The sequence below is a fragment of the Trichechus manatus genome, unplaced genomic scaffold (genome assembly GCF_000243295.1).
Source record: "Trichechus manatus latirostris isolate Lorelei unplaced genomic scaffold, TriManLat1.0 scaffold00001, whole genome shotgun sequence".
Classification (NCBI taxonomy): Eukaryota; Metazoa; Chordata; class Mammalia; order Sirenia; family Trichechidae; genus Trichechus; species Trichechus manatus.
In genome coordinates, this window is record NW_004443937.1 from 43729216 (window position 1) to 43739273 (window position 10058).

Genomic DNA, 10058 nt, shown 5'->3' on the forward strand with positions numbered 1-10058 from the left:
TAATTAAATAAATAAAAGAAAAATAAACCCACACTTGGATGAGTCAAAAAAAAAAAAAAAGTTAAGTCGGTTAAATGTCCTGGGCCACTTACAACTGACTGGCACAGGCAACCTGGAGGGCTGTGTTGAGAAGGCTTCTGAAGTGGTGTCTGGGCCTGACAGAGAAGAGCGTGTGATTAGTAACAAGGTCTGCAGTGGACACGGGATACTGCAGATGGTGATGCAGTACCAAGTATCTGGCATACTAACCCTGTGGGCAGGGTGTTTCCAAGAACGGAGCCGATCACTGCTACACAGTTGACCGAAGATAATTCTCCCCGCTGAGGAATATTTCCTCTCTCATTCAAACAGATGCTTCGGGGGAATAACGAGGAAGAGTGAAGGATGAAAGCAGACATCCGTTTATCCTGCCAGATCACAGCCTGTTGTCCAGTAAGTTGCAGATCTCAAACTCAGATGACCCTCACAATAAACCTCTTACAATTCCCACTCACAAGACAGGTACACTGAGAATTCCCCTTTAGGATAATACGGCTGCCATATGTGGAATCAAAAGACACACTCAGTTGACCTAATCCTGCTCTTCATATACTAAGGCAGAAAAGAGATCCGAGATACTAAATCCAAATTTGCAAAACAAATAAATAAGAGTGAAAACCAACTGAGATTTAATTCTAAATAATTCTAGAAACCAGAGCCTCCCAATCCGGTGAACATTTCCCTTAGGTAACATTTTTGTTTGTTTGTTTTGTTTTTTTTTAGCTGAACTATCAAAGACAACAGAGTAAACACCCATGCTCGTCAAAACTTCACCAACCATTTGACTTTAATTTATATAACTTGGAAACACTTTTTATTTTTTTTAACTTAAAAACAATACAATCTACCTTTTATAATCTCAGGTGCCCTAAATATTTATAAGTGTACATATCACATAAGTGAATGTATTTGTTTATATGTTATATTTGTGTAACAGACACAAACACACACACGTACAAATAAGTTCCAAGATCTTTCACATCTATTATCTCTACAAGTTGCTCGATACAAGGCTTCAGAGTCAGAGCGTGTGATTTTAAATCCCAGTGCAGTCAATTACTCACTGTGTGACCTTTGACAAGTTATTTAACTTCTCTGTGCTTAGTTTCTTCATCTGTACAATACAGATGATAACAAGGGGCCCTAGTGGCACAATGGTTAAAGCGTTCAGCTACAAACCAAAAGGTTAGCAGTTTGAACCTACCAGCAGCTCCAATGGAGAAAAGACCTGGCGATTTAGTCCCATAAAGATTACAGCCTTGGAAACATTACGGGGCGATTCTACTCTGTCATACTGGGTCACTATGAGTTGAAATCATCTCGATGCACACAACAACAATAGATATTAACAGTCCCCAGCGTGTAAGAGTATCACGAGGATGAAATAAGACACAACCTACAAATTAGTGAGCACAGTGCCTGGCACGTAGTAAGCAGTCATTAAATGTTAGTTATCAATCCTTTCTATTACTCTGTAGATGTAGAAACTGAATCACAGGAAAGCTAAGTGATTCCTTTGAAGTTTACTCAAATAAGGAACGGCATAATTGGGACCAGGACCCAGGCTTCCTGAATTTAGTCAGTTTTTCTTTCCTCTGGAGCACTCCATGCCTATCCTAAAGATGGCACAGAAGACGCAGCATCGGCATCACCAGGGAGCTTCTTAGAAACGCAGAATCCGCGTTTCAGCAACTCCCCAGCTGTATGCACCCGGATAAGAAAAGCTCTGGTCTCCTGAACTCTGCAGGACGCCTGCATACGTAACACAGCCCTGGAGAGCTTCTGAGGGTGAAGAGGCAACTCCTCCACACTGAGGGGTGCATCTACCCTCTCTTCACCAGTATGAAATGTTCAAAGGTCAGATGTTCTTCCAGACGCCCCAAGTCATTCTCTGGAGAGCGCCGACTGCTTCTCATACTGCAGCATGTACTCATAACACAGAAGGCCAGGTTCTGATTTAAAACTTGACCTTTTAGTTCCCCGCCCAAGAGCAGCCAACAGTGCAAATCACACCCCTTCACTGACAAGGCTGGATGCATTTCTGAAAGTTCACACTCATCCAGGTCAGCGTTGGAGGAGAATTTCCAGATCATCTGACACAGGATCCTTGTTTTAGAGATGAAAGAAATGAGGCCCAGGAAGGGGGAGGACGTTGCCTGAGAATACGTCCATTCTACTTAGTACCTGATGTGCCTGCAAGTGGGGATGGAGAGCCAACCAGCACGGCTCCTCCCTCCAGCCTCCAATTGGTTTGCCTATGACCACGAGGTAAACACAACAGAATTTCACACGCTCCCTTTCGTCCAACAAAGGGCTTCTGCAGTGCCCTGCAGTCTTCACTCCTCATCTCAGTGTCTTCCTGACTTTCAAACCAATCTTAAGTTTCCATTGTCAAAGCAACATCCAAAACCACGCATGAAGAAGACCCAGTGTTCTGTCTTTATGCCTGAAACATTCTCTGGATGTTTCCAATTTTACCAAAAGATCAACCAAAAGGATTTTAATTCAACTGTGAAATAGTTTAGGTGCTTCTCAAATGAGGGACCCATAGAGAAGATCCAGAAAGAAAAGGAAAAAATATCTACAGAGGACATTACAGTAAACAAGCAGAAGAAAGTCTGGAATGGTGGACACAATTCAGGCTTTGGACTATGATTACCCTGGGTTTGAATCTCAGCTTCACCTTCGCCGCATGAGTAACACTGGGCAAGTTACTCTACCTCTGGGAGTCCTGGTTTCTCAATTACTAGAGATAGAGAACAATACCTAGCTGCACGATTATTACAAGAATTAATAAGTCGGCTACGTAGAGCATCTTCCATGTCAGCTGGCACATAGTAGGTGCTCAATATATGATAGTTATTTTTTCTGTAGATTCATTCAAACACTAACACGCAAACTACATACAGACACATGGACACCCAAAGCACACACTTACATATATACTGACAGCTACCCCCAAATGATCTTTGACCCTGTGACCATAGAAAGCATAGCTGTTTCTCGCTTGAGTCCTGGATTTTCCATAAACAAGCATCTCTGAGGACTCACAACCGACAAAAGGATGCCAAGAAAAGAGCTAGAAATGGCATCCTGCCCAGACTAAATCAAACGCTGAGAATTCCTGTCCCAGTTACTCTTAACCCTGGTTGGGGCTGGAGAATATTTATAAGGTTTTATTTTAAAGCCCCCCCCGCCAAAGAAACCCTCCCCAAACTCCATTGCCATAGAGTTAATTCTGAGTCATGGTGATCCCATATGTTACAGAGTAGAACTGAGCTCCATAGAGTTTTCTTGGCAGTGACGTTTACCGAAGCAAACAGCCAGGCCTTTCATCTGTGGAGCTGCCAGATGGTTTCGAACCACCAACCTTTCGGCTAATAGACAGGAGTAAACCATTTGTGCCACCAGAAACCTTAAGGAGGGGTGACGGTATGAAGCTAAAGGCGCTCCCAGAGACACAGCAACGGAGACAACTCAAACCAGCCACTCATCACGGAAGACAGGCAGGGTGCTGGGCTGCTGGGGTGCCAGCCTAGAGTCCATCTCTGCTCCATACCCCCAGGGAAAAATGGTACCTGTGACGCCATCAGTAGCCCAGGATAGTTTACATACACAGCCTACATGCCAGGACCAGGAAGAAGCAGACAGCAGGAATCGTCATTGTGGCTTCCACCTTCAGCTTCACGAAAAACATCAGATGGGGCTGCACCTGAATTCCTGGAGGATCCACTTCCTCCCACAGATGTCTCTGCAGTCTGCGCCTTCCAGAGTGCTGTTCTCATCTTCCGCTTACATTCGAGCCTTCGGTTCGATCAACTTGAGTCTCATATGCATTACAGCCTGTGAAGTTTATCCTGAGCACCACCAAGGAAAGGCAGGCTCATGATGTGCTTGAAAATGTGCCCCTTTCCACTAATACACTTTTTTTTTTTGGCTCTGGTGGAAAATGTGCACTGTGTTAAGCCCCTAGGAGGGTTTTAGCATTTTAAGTGGCTGCATGTTGAGATCTGCAGCAAAAATGGAGAGAAGAGCTTCTAGCTGAAGGTGAAGAGAGGCTCTTGTCCTATGAGGTGCAACCTCACCCAAAGGGAGCCTTCAGCTCTGTGCTTTCATGGAGGATTGGAAAGTTCTCGGATATTCTCCCAGCTGCTTCCCCATTCTCTCCTCCCTCCCCTCCCCTCTTCCCAACTCCCACATCCAAACATACACACACACTCCAGCCTTGCTTCTTTCTCCCTCCGCCTTGTCCCCAGGGAAATAACCGAATAAGCAAAGCCTCTGCTTTTCAGTCTCCAGACAAAGAACCGTTCAAACACCAGGCCAAAGGAAAACAGAAAGCAAGTCTCCAAACCCAACTGGCCAGGTTCCCAGTGGAGATTTTGGAGCCTTATGTTAGTGGAAATTCAGAGTGACCTTATCCAACATTTTCTCCCTTGCTTTATTCAAGAACACACACGCGCGCGCGCACACACACACACACACGGACAAAGTACAAAAACCAGAACCTGTCATTGAAAGTCTTCACAGGCTGGGACAAGAGCAAAGAGGAAAGCGTCAGTCAAGAGCATCAACCAGGAAAACGACTTTGCCAACACCTAGTTCCCCAGCTGCTCACGCTGCAGGAGTTCACGCTCACCGCTCCCAGGCAGCCACCTGACTGCCAGCGTCACAGCCACGGACGGAGTGAGCAAAGAAAGGTTCAGTGGGTTTCAAGTACACATAACACGCACAAAATCCTCACCCACATCCCACCCAGAACTCCCCTCTGAGAGGCACAGCATGTTAACTCTTTTGTATCTGAGAACAGAGAAGGGAACGGCTATGGCTTGCTGGCTTCTGAACAAGGAAGTTTACGGTAATACAAGGCAGGCAGCTCAGTACAGAGTCTGAGCCTTCTCGAACCCACAGCACTTGGAATCGATGTGCAACGAAGCAGCACTGGACTGGGTACCAGAAACTGACACCAGCTGTGAGGTTTGGGGCACGTTCCTCTACCTCTCCAACCTTCAGTGTCCCTGTCAGATGGGCATGAAAACTCCCACCTCCCATTGTTCACAAGGCGGGAATTAAATGGGACCGGCACCAAGAGGAAACAAAGTCCGACACCCAGAACGGCCAGGCAGCTCTCCCGAGTTCACGCAGACATCAGAGACGGTGGAGATGGACTACAATCAAGGTACAAATATCACTCCCCATGCAAACACAGCTCAACCAAAGACCATAGGCAACTGGCAAGCCCCACTTCTGTGTCTCCTGATGGAGAGAGATGTCTATGCAGACATCTCTCGCTCCTCTCCTTCACTTTTAATCTGTCTTTACACCCATGGGCCAGAGTTCCATTTTACATAAATTAAAAAGAGAGATGTTGAAGGGAAAGGAGAAACAGCTGTTCAGCTGTGGACTGAAGTATGCTCGCTGGCACGAAGGAGGAAGATCCCACGTCTGACAAAGATCTGTCCTGTCAGCGGACACAAAACCAAGGCAGGGAAGGTCTGGGTCACGCACGGTCGCTGGGCAGGGAGGCCTGTTCCTCTCCCTCAGCAGCCTTCCCATTAGCTGAAGCAACCCACGTGGTGGTGTGAGTTTAGCCTTGAAACTTCTGAGGAGCCAGCCAGCAGGTGGGTCACATGCTCAGAGGCATCTCCAGACGAAGAAGAAATGCCAAGCGTCTGCACTGAAAAGACAGAATGGGACTGGCTCTTGCATGCGAAGCTGGAGCAGAAGAGAAATCCAGAAATACACTGATTCCAATTTGGATCCCACAGCTTTCAACATGTGATTTGTCAGCTGCCTAGACAGGACGCCTCCTTGGAGGGTTCCTGGGCTCCGGCTAACACTAAATGATTTTAATTATACCATCCGGTCATTCAGTTGTGCAGATACAGCTGCTCTAGATAATATGTTTTATTCTGTCAGCTCAACCCCTAGGGTAAAAAGTTTCTTTGCGTGGGAATGAATCCGGACATCACAGTGACTGCAGGTGGCACCTTCTCCACTAGCAAAGCCTCTTTGCAAACCAATGGATGTAAGCATATTTCCTTCTCAATGGATGGTTTTGCTTTTAGCAACAACACTTATAATAATAATGATATAAAGGTAACAACCACCACCATAACAATAGCTAACATTTACTGAGTTTTACTATGTAGCCAGGCACTGCTCTAAATGCTTTTCCTATTGCTCATCTGGCTCTACTGCTCTCCCCATTTACAGACAAGGAATCAGTGCTCAGACAGGCAGCTCTGAGTGTCTTCAGTTCTTTCTGAATCCAGAGGCCAAGCCGTGGTAAACATCATCCCATCTAACCTCTAAGTTCCCTTCTCATTCCTTAAGCTTCCATAAACGCATCTTCCTTCCCGTATTCTACTTCTTCCCACATGGCATGAGTGCACCCTTGCAAACCTGTCATTTCAAATGAGGCTATTTCACTCTTCCTGGCTGCCCCAGGACTGCTTACACAGATGGCAGTGACCGATGGAGCCAATATGTTTTAACTGTCACACTGAAAAAGAATTCCTGAGGGGAAACAACATTTGATGGAAAGGCAAAACCTTTACAAGCACTCGAGGAGGCATTAAAATCCAAATTTCCAGAATGTGGTAATTCTGCCAAAGTTGGGACTTACTCTGGAGCCTTGGGGACCTCATCCTGACCCATCTGTGAAAGCCATCAGCAGCCAGCAAGCCTTCTGGGGAGCTCGAGTGGAGAAGGCGATTTGGCCTCCAGCAAGGAGGCGAGGATGCTTCGTTTAGTTTAAGCCTCACAGAGATGGTTAAAGCTCTCCCCGGGAAGAGATGTTCAAGCAAAGCCGACTGCAGGCGTGCAAGCCTCCGACTAGACAGCCAGCAGTCTAGGTACGTGCCCTTGCGGCACACTGGAGGCCTCCCGACCGTGGCTACCGGTGCATGGACACTGTAAGCAGAACTCACTCACCGGGGAAATCATGCCTAAGTTATACAAAAGCGATGCTCAGACTGGTGGATGGCATTGCATCAGGTACAGATCACCTACCCCCGAGTGACTCGGCCCAGGCCGGATTATTTGTGGATCATAAAGGTCTCTCCGGACCCCATCAGAGTCCAAGACCACAGAACAAAGAATAATGGGATTAAAAATCTGTATTCCATCTCAAGAACGCCAGAGCAGATTACCAACGCTATGACGGGCTTTTGGGAAACCAAGAGTGAGGAGAACTAACCAGGAACGCTCCTGCAGGAAACCCAGTTTGGAGAACAGACGGAGTCATGTGTTTCACACAGGCTGTGCAGTCACATTCTGGAGCTCTGTCACCATTTCTAATCTGAAAGCGGTGGCTAAAATTAAACCGAAATAACTCGAGCGCCATCTCTCCACCTGAAGTCCCAGCCAAGCCCTCATTCCTTATAGCCCCTGATGGTTTCTGACATCCCGGGCTGAAACGACTCGGCTGCACACGAACACTGCCAGGCGTCTGGTTTTTCAACCCTCTCCCCCATTACTCCTTTTCTTTTTTCAAGCGAACTGTACTCCTTCAAGTGTTCTTGTAGAGAAATGCTGCTTCTTAAGAACTTATCAAGCATTTCTTCCAGACTCCCTACAGCTGTAACATATACCACTTTGCAGCTGAGCTTCCTAACACGAGGCGGAAAGGCAAAAGGTGTCAGAAGGCCACCAAAAATGCCACCTTGTCCACGTAACATAGCCCTGAGGTCCTCCTCAAATGCGTTCTCATCCTTACTAGAAAATATGCTCTGGTTTCGATTCGTGAATTAGAGCAAATTTCTTACCTACCTCTAGAGAGGAGAAATGCTCAGCCTCGGAGGAAGCTTCTGCCAGACCTGCTGAGCTTGTCAGTTGCCCCAGTTCACTTTCTCCCTGGGACTGGCTCCCAAGAACGCAGGCAGGGCTGCTGGCGGCCAAAGCATCTTCTTGTCAAAACCCTGCTCAAAATCCAGACCCTTCCTGAAGCGGCCAGCAGCCTCCCACCCCAGCTGCTCTGCGCTCCCTCACAGACAGCAGCGTTGCTGGCTCAAGACCCGGCTGGGGGACCCACCAAGCCAGTGGAAAAGGGTGACTTCCACCCTTCCTCTGGATCCGCCTTCAAGCTCCGATCCCCTTCCTGAGAACCCGGCTTCGTGTTAACTCCCCTTCTTCACGACCATCCGAAGGAAGTCACAGACCCCAGACTCAGTGTCACCAACTGTTCCTGAGCCAGACCCGGGGTGACCAGTCAGCTGCTTGCCGAGCCCAAGACGCTGAACCAGGAAATGAGCAGCTCGCCAAGAAATAATAATAATCGTCGGCGGAGCTGCTGGTGGAGCCCGAGTCACTGTTGCAGAGCCTGCATCCTCCGCATGCTAATGAAGCCGTGATGTCAGCAAGTCCATCATGGCATCTGGACAGCCCTGTCCCTGCTGCCCAGCACGGGGATTATTTACATGTAAATTAGCCTTACCTTCCAAATCAATAAGCCCTAAACCCTGGAGAGGGGAAGAAAGCCTTTGCTGGATGCAAAGGCTCCAGCTATGCAGCCCCCAAACAAGTACCAAAAAAATCAAATAGAATAAGAGAGGCTTTTAAAAGGCACGCCTAGTTTTTCTTTTTAAGGGCTGAGCTCCTACGTGCCAGGATCCGATCTGGGCACAGCTATCAACCTGCGAGCCTGTTTCAGATTAAATGCTTGCCAGCTGCCGCACCAGCGCAGGAGTGAGATCAGAGCTGTCTTTCCCACCCCACCCCCACCCCCCACCAAAAAAAAAAAGAAGGGGAAAAAAAGAAAAAAGCTGTGGCAAACATCCAAATGCCTCTACTTGGTTTTTCTTTCTTTTCTCTTCAACTTTCATTTCAGCGCATTGGCTGTTTGTTGGCCTGGAACTACGTCACCTGTGAGTTTTTGTGCAACCCCAAAAGTTACTGCTTTCCTTACATGCTTAGATTATGACTTAGCCCCCCACCTTTCCCCAGCTCCAGGAGAGCATGGGACATTACAAGCACAGGCCTGTCCAGGGGCTTCTAAGGACCCTTAAACCCTCAGACAGCATCGCTTCATCTTCTCATTTCACAGATTATGAAATTGAGGTTTTGACATTTTTTTTTTCCAAAGTCACACTGAGAATTTCAGGAAAGGAAGAAGCAGAGCCCATGTTTCCTGGGCCTCAGGCTGAACCTCTGTTAAACACCTTTGAGCCTCCAACCTCCAAATCTCTGTACCATAAAGAGGCCTATCGGAGCAATCACAAAGAAGAACTCTAGCAAGTCGGGGAGTCCCGGGTTCGAGTCCTGGGTTTGAATCCTGGCTCTGCTTCCTGCTAGTAATCTGACCTTGAACAAGTAATTTAACCTTTGGCCATCTTCAATGTCCTCATCTGTACCACTCACTCGCTCAGTCAAAACCCATTTACTGAGCACATACTACGTGCCACGCAGTGTTCTAGAGACTGGGGATGGGAAGCATCTCTGCTCTCACAGAGCTAATGTTCCAGTGTTAACACAGACGGCACACATATCTAATGGACTGTGCCGAGGGATAACCCAACATCAGATATGCAATAAATAACAGCTGCTTCTGATGTTCTGGATGAAGTCAGAAAAATGCACACAAGGCTTTTCTCTCACCAGGACGGTCACTGTCCCTACTTCTGAGTATCTCCATGGTCATCTTTGATTTTTTCAGTATCCTGGGCCAGGTGAGAGAAAAGCACAAGCAAAGCCAGTACTCTGAACTCTGTGCCTGTGACAGGAAGCATGGGTGAATGTGCAGAGGAGGCTGGGGAGAGGTGTATTCTATCAGGCACAGAGGCATCCTGGGGGACAATGCAGCCAGCGTGGCTCCTGGCCACACTTTCCCGCCTGAAGAACCCACTCTGATGAGTTCTGCCCTTCCAGCTGGAGTTCCTGGAGCTTCAAATGAATTTCTTTGTTGGATGTCGGGAGTTAAATGATGTCTTTTGTTACCTGTAATTGTATTAATAATGCTTAATAACTTCTTTCAGAATGCCTCTCTCTGGTTCACAGAGACTTTTCACGGTGAGAATCAC

General features: G+C 47.3%; 1 protein-coding gene across 1 annotated transcript in view; it reads right to left on the reverse strand.

Moving 5' to 3' along the window:
- The window catches only part of PRICKLE2 (prickle planar cell polarity protein 2), a 139894-nt gene extending 131561 nt beyond the window's left edge, over positions 1 to 8333 (reverse strand). The window contains exon 1 of the mRNA XM_004368662.1: positions 7813 to 8333. The gene's annotated coding sequence lies outside the window, so the exon portion shown is untranslated. The remainder of the gene's footprint in view (positions 1 to 7812) is intronic.
- Between the last annotated feature and the right edge of the window lie 1725 nt (positions 8334 to 10058).